Raw genomic sequence first — 12,569 nt, forward strand, 5'->3', positions numbered from 1 at the left:
TACACATGTAGATATACAGATGCATGTATAGATACTCATGCATGTGTAGGCGGAAACCTATATATGTGTAGATACACATGCAAGTGTGTATGCACAAAAGTATTACTTTATGCACATGTAATCACTCTCTTTCTTCTCTAACGTTGTTTTCTATCACATCTCCATCTTTTCCTCCCCCGTTTCTCTGTTTCATGCATGGAGGTTTAGCAACCTTTCTACTTTTGACAAGCATTGACAGCAGAGTGAGTTGTTGTCAAGGTTAGAAGCCTTGAAACTTTGAAATAGCAATGTTGAAAACAACTCAATTGACTAGTTTTTCAAGCTGAATCCTACTTGGCATTGGAGAGAAGCAGGATGGCTGGCAAGAAAGATTGTTGTTTTTGCTTCAGTAAAGTCGAAAACTAAAAGCAAATGGACTGTTATCTGTGTCAGATCAAACAACCGGTAAAGAGCTGAGAAGGAAAAACAAGTGAGTGAGTGAAAAGAGATAGAGCAGGAAGGAAAGAGAGAGAGAGGGGGTGGAATATAAAATAAGAACAAACTAGAATATGTAAGGGGAAGGGAGATTAATCTTTATGGCCTGAAAGAGTGAGAGAGAAAGGGAAGAATAGAAGAGAAAGGGAGGAGGAAAAGAAGAGAGAAGGAAAAAGGTGGTTAGGTAAGAAAGAAAAACAAAGAAGAGAAAGAAGGGAGGATATAAGAGTGAAAAGAAAGAAAGAAACAAAGAAGATGGAGAAAGTAAGAAGAAAATGTGGATGAGAAGGAAAAAAGGAGAAAAAATTGAGTTAAAAATAGAAAAAAAAATATGAAGAATAAGAAGATTTGGAGGGGGATAAAAGAGAGAGAGAGAGAGAGAAAGAGAAGAAAAATTTGAAGGAAGAGAAATAACAAAGAAAATCTAGATGGAAGCACAGTCTGTGAAATGATGTTGATTTTCTCTTTACACATGTCTAGTTCAATCATGTTGCAATCCCAGATTAGAATTTACGTAACATGCACTGACCATGATTAACTTCTAGCTTTATTGATTTGCTTGTTTATAGAATGTACTTTGTTGGATTCAGCCCTTAAACCTTGGTCTCTGCTCTATTCTCTGGTGAACAAAGAGAGATGGAACAAAGGAAGAAGTCGCTCGGATACAAATAAACAAATTAATAAAATTAACAGGAAAATGGTTGTGTGCTGTTAAGAAGTTTGCTTCGCAACAACAAAAGCACCGTGATTCCAACTTTGACCTCTTCTCACTGTGTATAAAAGCATTGTCACTAAAATTTGCTGCAAGTCCACCATGTGTATGTGTGTGTGTGTGTGTATATATATATATATATATATAATATATACACTTTACCCCATATTGAATTTAATGGAGATCTCCATAAAATGAGTGTAACTATATCATTCACAGTTTAGCAATGGAGACTGCTAATTATGTGATTATAGAGTGTTAGATGTAAGGAATAGACAAGGTAAATCCTCACTCCATATGTATGTAGCATGGATTTACCTTCTCTTTTCTCCTCAGTGTGTGTGTGAGTGTGTGTGTGTGTACGTGTGTACGTACATACGTACGTACATACATACATACATACATACATACATACATACATACATACATACATACATACATACATATATGTACATATATATATATATATGTGTGTGTGTGTGTGTGTGTGTGAGGAAGGAACAAAATTTATTTAGGCATGGTGGCAGGGGCTCATTGAAAAAGTATTAATAGAAGATGAGGGGTAAATAGTTAAAAAAAGTTTGAGAAGGACTAGTATACACCTTAGGCCTTATTATAATTGTTTGCTCACAATGGAAAACCCTCAAAGATTGTGCAACCTACTATTAGTTGCAGTTTTGAACGGTTTGACTGTGTTCATGTGTAGAGTAGAAAGAATAATATTTCAGGATGGTGTGTTTTGTTTTTCTTTCATGCTGTAAAAGATCACTGATAATGGAAGAAACATCAGTTTAAGTCACCTTTAAAAGATGATGTCTATATACAGAAAGTTAAGCTCGAGCAAGGGATTTTATTATCTACATAGGAATGAGTGTTTGTTTTTAAAAGTGTGTGAGACAGTAGTTAATGCATTGAAATAAAAGTTAGAATCCTTAACTAAATCTCAGAGACAAAATATTGGATAGAGAGAGAGAGAGAGAGTGGGCTCTATACATACATGATGTAATCGTGGAGTGTGACAGGAAGCTTCTAATCAAGGAGATAAGCAGTGAATTTAACCAATTTGGTCAATTTTGCAGAGAAATTCTAAAATCAGAAATGGGTAAATTTTTTTCTAATGTGAAAGACATGTCATCTGTAAGATGTCATGTGGTGTAGCTGAAATGTTGCTATGTTGAATACCTGTAGCTTTTGTCTCATAGATTAAGCTTGTATCTGATAGGGACCAAAACTTGAGTTCTGCTATAATGACCACAGTGTTAATAATTGATTAATATTTGATATTTAATAAATAATGAATGGATAAATGATGATCATCATCATTATCATCATCATCATCATCATTATTTAAAAGTTATTAGCAAAATTTATAAGCTGCATTTTGTGGATAACAATGATGAGATGAGAATGATTTCTTTTGATATGATTCATTTTTGTTTTAGATGTTTTTGCTTTAGTTTTTTGTGGTTGCTGAACAACAGGTCAACCATGACATACCAAATCCACAATCACAGGCATTCCAGTCATGTCCATTCCATCCTTTTGGGGCAGTGTGGAGTGACGACAGATGGAATATGGTGCATCTGAGACAATCACATTATCTGATGCATCATAATCTTTTTTAAGATAGTAGAGTGCATTTGAGGGAGATTTGGCTGCTGTTTCTACCAAAATCAAGCACAGTTCCTTCCTCAGCTTCTTTTCATAAGCTATTCTGGTTCATAATCCCTGAATCAGCTCTAATAGCTTGAGCAAGTAAATCATCAAAATATGATGGAATATACAACTGTGACATTCCATCTTATTTTCAGGAATTTTACATTATGCAGTGTGTCCATTTTAAGGTAATAAAGTGAGGTCTGAACCAGAATTGGCAGCTATTTCTAGTCAACTGAGTGATCATATTGGGATTTCTTAACTAACATATTTTGCTTTGCTTAGTTGTTTTGTTGTTGTTTAACCCAATGTCAGTCCCAATTATGCAGATCTATGATGAACACATTCCAGACTTTAACATTCCCTCTTTTTAAGGCTATATAGGAATATATTGTTCAAAATGTCCTTTCCATTGGATTCTTTTTTTTTTTTTTTTTGGCAGTAACAATAGATGAAGGAATTTGGCTGTTATTTCTAGCGGATCAGGGGACCGTTTATAGGCCATTTTATTAATAAGTAATTTAAAAGGCTGATATTATTAAGTAGTTTAAAATGTCCAGTTCATCGTTAAAACTGGACATTTAAGAAAACAATACTATGATCTTTTTCTCTTTTATTTCTGTCTTCTCTCTTCTTTTTCCCTTTTTCACCTAACTGCAAAAGAAATAAATAAAAGACGAAATATAAAAGGAAAACTTTAGAGCATCACTTCTGTGCCAAGTTGAGATAAATTACAGGTTAAATTAAACAAAGTTTAGCAAAGTTACTTCCCTTACTATATAATAGCTTATCAAGAAAATATCAATTATTAATTATTTTCTCGTATACAATATTAGCAACGACTTTTAATCGATTGTATTTAACATAATGCAAAATACTAAAGCTCTTTCAATATGAACTGTTTTTTTAAAGCGTCATTTTAATTTAAAATGGATATTAAATCGAAAACGATTTCTATTTATGTCACAAGTTATCTTCCATTGATAATTTTTTTATTTAGGGGAGACAACTCTCATAGTAAATCTAAGAAAACTCATTGTTAGTAAAAAGTGAAATGGAATTATTTTATAGTGAGGAGAAAGCAGAACACCCGAGGTATAGGACCTGTCTTTCTCCTCCCCCCCTCTCTCTCTCAGGGTTTCAACTCATAACATTTCACTTCTCCATAGAAAGATAATTTGAAATAATTTATTCCATTTTGCGAACCTTTTGTACTCTTATAATTGGTGATAACCTCGAGGAATATAAACTCAGTTCATCAGAGAAACAAAATATGATGAGGTAGATACATGCACGCACACATCATTTAATCCGCAGACGTAACAAAATTATTCACCCGAGTATTCGCACTTGTATACAGAGAGAAAGAAGAGAGGGGGGTAGTAACAGAAAATGAACTGATAACTTTTTTAATACTTTTTTTATATGCATTAGTTACATTATTTACACTTGACGGATATTTGTCCTCATCTTGTTTGTTGTTAACACGTTTCGGCTGATATACCCTCCAGCCTTCAGCAGGTGTCTTGGAGAAATTTCGAACCTGGGTTCTCATTCCTAAGGTATTTTTCGATGTTGTTTATTATTATTATTATTATTCAGGTCATTGCCTGGAATCGAACTCGGAATCTTGGGGATAGTAGCCCGCGCTCTTAACCTTTACACCATATGTCCACCGGCATGTGGCGTAGTTACCTGAATAATAATAACATCGAAAAATACCTTAGGAATGAGAACCCAGGTTCGAAATTTCCTCAAGACACCTGATGAAAGCTTGAAGGGTATATCAGCCGAAACGTTGTGTTAACAAGAAACAAGATGAGGACAAATATGCGTCAAGTGTAAATAATGTAGATAATTCCTCATCTCTTAAATATAGAACTGTGTTATACTTTAGTTAGTTACCTATTATAGTGTAATGGCAAATTCGGATGATATGCCTTAATGTGATTTATTCATAACGTTTTATCTTCACCAAGATCGACTTTATCTTTAGTCTTTCTGGGGTCACTTCAACCGTTGCAAATTTGAGCAGAATCGTTACTGTGCCGGAGGACATGCTTGGCGACATTTCGTCTGGCTCTTTACGTTCTGAGTTCAAAATCCACCGAAGTCGCCTTTGCCTTTCATCCTTTCAAGGTCGATGAAACAAGTATTAGTCAAGTGCTGGGGTCGATATAATCGACTTCCACCTCCCCTTAAAAATGCTAGCCCTTCGCCAAAATTTGAAACCGTTATTATTTTTACTATTGCTATTATTATTATTATTATTATTATTATTATCGTCTTTGGTATTCAAGAGGATCTTAGATGGTGGGCTTCCTTGATCATCCCTAGAGGTCCTCCTGAATTAAGGAGATCTCATCACGATCACTTTTTTCCCCACCTCTTTTTCTAGTGCCATATACTATGTATAATTCCCTTCTGCTAATGTATACTGAATATACCTTTTATTTTATCATTCCATCATATGTAAACCCCAACACTTTATGTCTGTCTTTGTATTGTCCTCCCTCGTCCTTCGCCCTGGTGGTAAATAAAAGAAATCATTATTGTTATTATTATCCAAGGCGGCGAACTGGTAGAACAGCTAACACGCCGGACAAAATGCTTATCGACATTTCGTCCGTCTGTACGTTCTGAGTTCAAATTCCACCAGGATTGACTATGCCTTCCATCCTTTTGGGATTGATAAAATAAGTACAATGGAGTCGAGGTAATTATCTTAGCTCCTTTACCAAACTTGCTGGCCTTGTGCCAAAATTTGAAACCATTTGCATTTCATCTTTTCGGGGTCGATAAATTAAGTACCAGTGGAACACTGGGGTCGATGTAATCGACTAGTCCTCTCCCCACCAAATCTCTGGCCTTGTGCCTCCAGTAAAGGATTATGGATCCGTAGAACGCTAGTCGAAAGAACTAGCATGATAGAGTTATGTCCCTTTATATTGTAAGTTTGCCTTTTCATTAGGTAGAGATCGGGCAGTCAATAAAGTAAGTACCAGTTGAAAACTGTCACCCATGTAATGAGGTGGTTGGTTGATAGGAGCATTAGAGCGACCAATAAAATGTCTTGCAACATTTTATTATGTAGCTTTTTGTTTTCTGAGTTCAAATCTCGCCGAGGTCAGCTTCCCTTTTTTTTTTAAAAAAAATCTTTTAAATCCTCAATAAAAAAGGACATACCAATTACATACTTTAACATCCTGAGTTCATTTTATATTCCAATAAGGCATCCTAAATGTAGATCGAATTCTAATGGAAATCTACAACCTTTGCCAGTACTTGTTGCCTCGTGTCTCTGTAAGAAAATATTATTCATGGATTGGTAGAATCATAACATTAGAGTAGTAGACAAAATACCTTGTAGCATTTAATTGTTTCTTTACATTGCGAGTTCAAAGTCAACTTTGCTTTTTCATCCTTCTGGATTCAATAAGAAAATAGAATATTAGTCATGCACCTGGGGTTGATAAAATTAACTGTTCCTTATCACCACCAAAAAGTTTCTGGTCTGCTGCCCATCTAAGAAATTATTATTACTAGATGCAGTTATGGTTGAGTGGCTAAGAAGCTCACTTTATAACCACATGGTTTCAGGTTCAATCCCTCTGTGTAACAGCTTGAACAAGTGTCTTCTACTATAGCTCCAGGCTGGCCAATGCCTTGTGAGTGAATTGGGTAAATAGAAACTGTGTGGAAGCCTGTGATGTGTGTATGTGTATGAGTGTGTATGTATGTATGTATGTATGTATGTATGTATGTATGTATGTATGTATGTATGTATGTATGTGTCAGTGTCTTTGTGCTTATTTCTCCCCCCTCCCCATTTGACAACCTGTGTTGGTTTGTTTACATCTCTAAGATAGTGGTTCAGCAAAAAAAAAACCAATGGAATGACCCTGCAATGCAGTGCTCTAGTATGGCAGCAGTCAAATGACTGAGACAAGTAAAAGACAAAAAAGTTTCATTTCAATTTTAGTTGACCAAACTTACGGTTTCAATCTTTTATCCTTAAATGTTTTTATAATAAAACAGAGCATGTCTTTCAGTTAAGGAATAATGAAGCGTTTCCCAAAATACCATTTTTGACATTGCAGATTTTTAACAATGCAGTTTCATACAACACATGAAATGTATCTGTATTTCTAAACTTTAACATGTTTTGGCAATTAGTTAAAGATGTCATTAGGATGCTTACTGAGATATATCTACATATAATAATGGTGGCCAGTTTTCCTAGAGATGAATTCCTTCCATTTGTAAAATATAGTTAAGTGCATACTAACATACTTAAGGAAGTGATCCAAAAAGAATTTTTGATCAATTGAAATTACATTTCATAATGAAAAGAAAAATCATCAATGTTAAGCGCAATTCTAGTCATGGAAAGCAAGGAAAAGAAATTAAAAATTTTTATTGATTAAATGATGATATGCAGTAAAGTCTGGTGTTTGGTTATTAAAACAACAACTTCAGACATGTTTCACTCTTACTAGATCTTCTCAGAAAAGTATTGTATAATATGAGCTTAACAGGTCTTAGAACAACTGAAAGATTATAGATTTTGTATGGACATTATTCAATGACTAAACTATTTAAAATTATGGCATTAAAAAAGATTCCTGCATAAAAGACATAGAGTTAAATGCCAGCAAACATATTAAACTTTTATCCTACGTCTATATTGGGTTTTGTTAATCTAGAATTGGTAATTCTGAATTGTATACTTTTGAACAAATTCCCCATTTCTTTGTTTCTCCATTTTGTGGAAACTAAAAATCATCCATAATATGATAGGAAGAAAGTATAATCATAAAATATTGTGAGCAATATTTACCAATACTAAAATGCTTTATTATAACAAATGTCATAGAAATTTTTTTATTTTAGTCTTCAAAACCACAAATTTTATATATCTTTTACTTACCATCTTTCCCTCCACCTGTCCACTCACCTTACTATTTCAATTCAGTAAAATTTATTTATAACTAGAAAAAAATTTTTTTTTTCAACTTTAAAAACCCTGCAAGAAGAAATATAACATTTCTATAAAATTTTATTGAACAAATTGAAAATATTATAAATATAATTTTTATGATACAAAATCTTTATCCGTTGTCATAAAAACATTTAAAATTGAAAATGTGATTTATCTATTGCTTCAGATTTCATTTTGTCATATAGATTTTCATATTCCATAGTTACAAATTCTCTGCCTGAAGTCTTACTTTGTTTTAATCAATATAAAAACCGTTATCGTTGTCATTAGATAATCATCATTTCCATTTTCATGATTGCATTAATTAAATATTTTTTCATATGATTTCAATTTGGTTTTTGATTTGATTATATTTATTACTGTAGACAAGTATCATTATTATTAGTAGTAGTAGTTATTTAATAACAAATCTTGGTGAATTAGCAAAAACTAAAACCACCATTTCTATTTTTTTACATAGACTCTACTAATGTCCAACTGAACTCACACAAAATCAATTTAATGATATAATATATAAATTAAATGAATTATTATTATTATTATTATTATTATTATTATTACTATTATTGTTGCTACTGCTGCTGCAGACTGGTAGAATTGATAGAACATCAGGGACAAGTGGTTTGCGGTATTTCTTCTAGGTCTTTTATACTGAGTTCAAATCCTATTGAGGTCCATCTGGCCTTGCATCTTTTGGGGTCAGTAACCTAAAGTACCAATCAAATACTGGGGTTTAGGTAACCAATAAAACCCCTCCCCATAAAGCTGCTGGCCTTGTACTGAAATTTGAAACAATTATTATTTGTCAAATGTACAGGAATAAGGGTTTTAAAATTTAGTGCAAGGCCAGCAATTTTGGGGAAAGAGATAAGTTAATTACAACAACCCTGTTGCTTGATTGGTACTTATTTTACTGACTCCAAAAGGGCGAAAGGTAAAATTGACCTCAACAGAATTTGAACTCAGAACGAAATACCACTAAGCATTTTACCCAGCGTGCTAACAATTCTGCCAGCTCACCACCTTACATGTTTATAGGAATAATGTACTTGAGGTTGATCAGAGACCAATTAAAATACAGGGTAAATCCTAAAATAAGCAGAAGATAGATTGAAAATTCAAGTTAGTTTTCTGAAATTGGTGTAAAGGCCTTAGATTTTGGTAGAGGAATACAACTGTTTAGATTGATCCCAATACTGAGGTGTTACATTTTCCACTGACCTAGAAGTATGAAAATTTGAATTATTACCAGAATAACTCCTCTCCCTCATCCATTTTATAATGTTCATCTTCTATGCTGGCATGAGTTAGATGCTTTCAATAGGATTCAATGAATTGGAAGACTGTGTTGGGCTTCAGTGTCTGCTTTGGCATGGTTTCTACAGCTAGCTACCTTTCCTAATGCATCTAAAAAAAAAAAACAAATGTAACGAGTGAATCCCTTTCATGAATAAATGTGACACATCTCTCCTCCTTTTTATCTTGAACTTCATTTCATTAGATACTGCTACACTTGTGTACAAGAGCAAGAAATCAACCACGTTCAAGGTTTCTCAAAATAGAACTGAAAATATGTTTGAGAATGTGTGTGTGTGTGTGTGTGTGTGTGTGTGTGTGTGTGTGTGTGCCTATTTGCTTGGTATTTCACTTTTTTTTTTTGGCATGTACAGCTGTAAAATAATGAAAAGTAATAATTATGAGGACAGTATCATTACATCTTGATGAAATAATGAACAACAAAAATAACCATAAAGATAGAGAGAAATAACGATGACACCAATTCCAATTTCAATTTTGATGACATAAAAAGAGGGAAAAGATAATGCTGATAGCAATATTTATGATTTCAATGATATAGTTGAGAGAGAAGATCTTGGTGATGAATGTAATAGCAAATGTCTTCAGTGATTGTTTTTTATGTTCTTTTTATATTCAGCAAATTTACTAAAAATTAGAAATAATTCTTATCCAGTAAAGTTCTGATATCAAAATAAAATACAAACTAAGTGAATGGAAAATAAATTGGAATTACTGACAATATATCAGAAGTGAATAGTTTCCTGGATTCATTTGCACAATCTAACCAATCAATTTGACATTTTAAAATAAATTTCTTCTGTTAAGGCACTGATTCTTTCAACTCTAAGAAAACTGAATGAAAGAATATTTTTAAAATATATCTGATAGGACTGGTTGAAGGAGAAAAGAAGTGATTTCTTATAAAAATATCATTATATAATCAATATTTTAAGCTATATTTTTAATTCTACTTTCTGTCATCAAAGCATGTTCTTATTTGAAGAACCAGTTTTTGGAAGATGTTGAGTGTCAAGCTGCTCCAAAATATTGCAGCAAACATAGATTTATTTGATTAAATATTCTTTCTGTGTTGCTATCCCGACATTTACAAAAATATTCTACACAATTGTTTTTATTGAAAATGCATAAAGAACAACCCTGATTCTCCCTTATTCTATATAAAATAATAAGGAAAAATCCTTTAGAAATGAATACAGCAATTTCTAATCAGAAAATGAGAATGATGTTATAAGTTTTCTATACTAATTAGATAATTAATATCTGATCACATTTTAAGAGCCAGCATTTACTTCCATTCCATTTCTGTTATTTATTAGAAGAGCTGTCTTAATTAAGTAGCCCATAATCGGAATTTTCTACTTTATTATGTGACAGCCTCATGAATGAAACCATATATAATGCATATTATCTGTTTTGCAGTAATCAATGTTAAATGACGTTTCATCATGATTTAGCTGTACTTGTTTTGCTTTTATTTATGCTCGTATGGGCTGGGTGGGTCTTCTCCAATATACCATCTCACTGCTTGTTTGCTGCCACTTCTTGTCATCTACTTCATGAAGTTCAACATTCTGGGATCATATCACTCCATTTCTTTTCATGTCTTTATCAGTCTCCTTCTTCAGCCCATTCCTTTCAGTCTGATCACTTGGCAGTTCTTTATCCAACTGTCATGCACCATACACATTACATTGTATGGCTGTACCAACCCAGTTTTCTATCTTATCCACTACATCTAATTCTTCCCATAATCAATGTTTCTCTTAACTTACCTTTGCTCCATTATTCATTTACACTAACATTACACACCCAGCAGAACGTGCTCACCAAATTTCTTTCCAGCCTTTATATACACTCTACATTTAATGCCCATCGTTCACTACCTTCCAGTATTGCACTTTGTACACAAGCATCAAACTATCTGCCTTTCATTTGGAAAGGGAAATCCTTTGTTTAGTAGCTCCCTGAAATTTTCAACCCTGTCCTTAAACTGGCTATTATGCTTTCAGCACATCCACCTTCTCTGCTAATTAGGTCACCTAGGTAACCTGAGGAATGTGTTCTGGTTTAAAAATAGTCATTTTCAATTGCTTGTAGGGTTCTCTTCCACGGTTTTGAGAATGACTATTTTCTTTATCAGAATTTAATCCTCAATATGTCATTTTCTCAAGAATATTCATTTATTAAACTAAGCTCAGCTCTAGTTCTTTATTTCACACAACCAAGGCCATGCTGGAGCACTGCTTTGAGTTATTCTGTAGTCAATCCTTTCAGCTGTTAGTATTAGTCGACTGAGCTACAAATTAATCCAGATGTCATCTGTTGTGTTTAATTGTAAGATTAAAATTTAATTAAGATTGTTAATCACATAACAGAGAAGAAGATTTAACTTTATTTATGAACATTTCTTTACTCTGGTATAATGTTTCTAAAGGCGGCGAGCTGGCAGAAATGTTAGCACGCCAGATGAAATGCTTAGCAGTATTTCGTCTGCCATTATGTTCTGAGTTCAAATTCCACCGAGGTCAACTTTGCCTTTCATCCTTTTAGGGTTGATTAAATAAGTACCAGTTATGCACTGGGGTCAATGTAATCGACTTAATCCGTTTGTCTATCCTTGTTTGTCCCCTCTGTGTTTAGCCTCTTGTGGGTAGTAAAGAAATACGTATAATGTTTCTAATGCAGAAATTGGGAAAAAATAATTTCATTTAATCATCATCGTCATTATCATCACCATCACCACCACCATCATCATCATCATCATCATCATCATTTAATGTCCACTTTCCAAGCTGGCATGGGTTGGACAGCTTGACAGCGCTGGCTTAGCAGAAGACTGCACCATGCTTCACTGTCTGTTTTGGCAGGATTTTTAAGGCTTGATGCCCTTCCTAACACCAACCACTCCACAGAATGGACTTAGTGCTTTTTACATGGCACCAGCACAGGCGAGGTCAGTTTTTTTTTACCAGCTAGATACCCTTCCAAACACCAACCACTTTACAGTGTGGAATGGATGCTTTTTAAGTGGCAACAGCTCTGGCAGAGTCACCAAGTTACTTCCAGTAAATATATAATAATTGAACGATAGTAATGATGAATTTTATGTTTGTTATAATGCCATAAAAATATATAGAGACATTGGTCTTATTCTATTACTGGTTTCAGCCAATGGGTTGTAGTCAAGTTAGTGTACTGTCCACAAGGGTTTTGGTCACTTATATTGATTTCAAAACTTTATCTGGTACTTATTGTATTGATCTCATGAAAAAAAAAGGCAAATTGTCTTTAATATCATCATCATCAACATTTAATGTCCATTTTCCATGCTGGCATGGGTTGGACAGCTTGACAGGAATTGGCTGCACTAGTCTGTTCTGGCTTGGTTTCTACAGCTGGATGCCC

At 33.7% G+C, this 12,569-nt stretch overlaps 1 protein-coding gene and 1 long non-coding RNA gene across 7 annotated transcripts in view; one reads left to right on the forward strand and one right to left on the reverse strand.

Annotated features, from left to right (window-relative positions):
• The window catches only part of LOC115213367 (disks large-associated protein 1), a 443,386-nt gene that overhangs the window by 300,762 nt on the left and 130,055 nt on the right, over nucleotides 1–12,569 (forward strand). The window lies entirely within an intron of this gene.
• LOC118763965 lies at nucleotides 6,123–9,223 on the reverse strand. The gene is made up of 3 exons (XR_004999737.1): nucleotides 9,094–9,223; nucleotides 7,773–7,868; nucleotides 6,123–6,143 (listed from the first exon to the last, which is right to left on the reverse strand). It is a non-coding gene; the product is annotated as an uncharacterized LOC118763965 (long non-coding RNA).

The sequence above is a fragment of the Octopus sinensis genome, linkage group LG6, assembly GCF_006345805.1.
Source record: "Octopus sinensis linkage group LG6, ASM634580v1, whole genome shotgun sequence".
Taxonomy (NCBI): domain Eukaryota; kingdom Metazoa; phylum Mollusca; class Cephalopoda; order Octopoda; family Octopodidae; genus Octopus; species Octopus sinensis.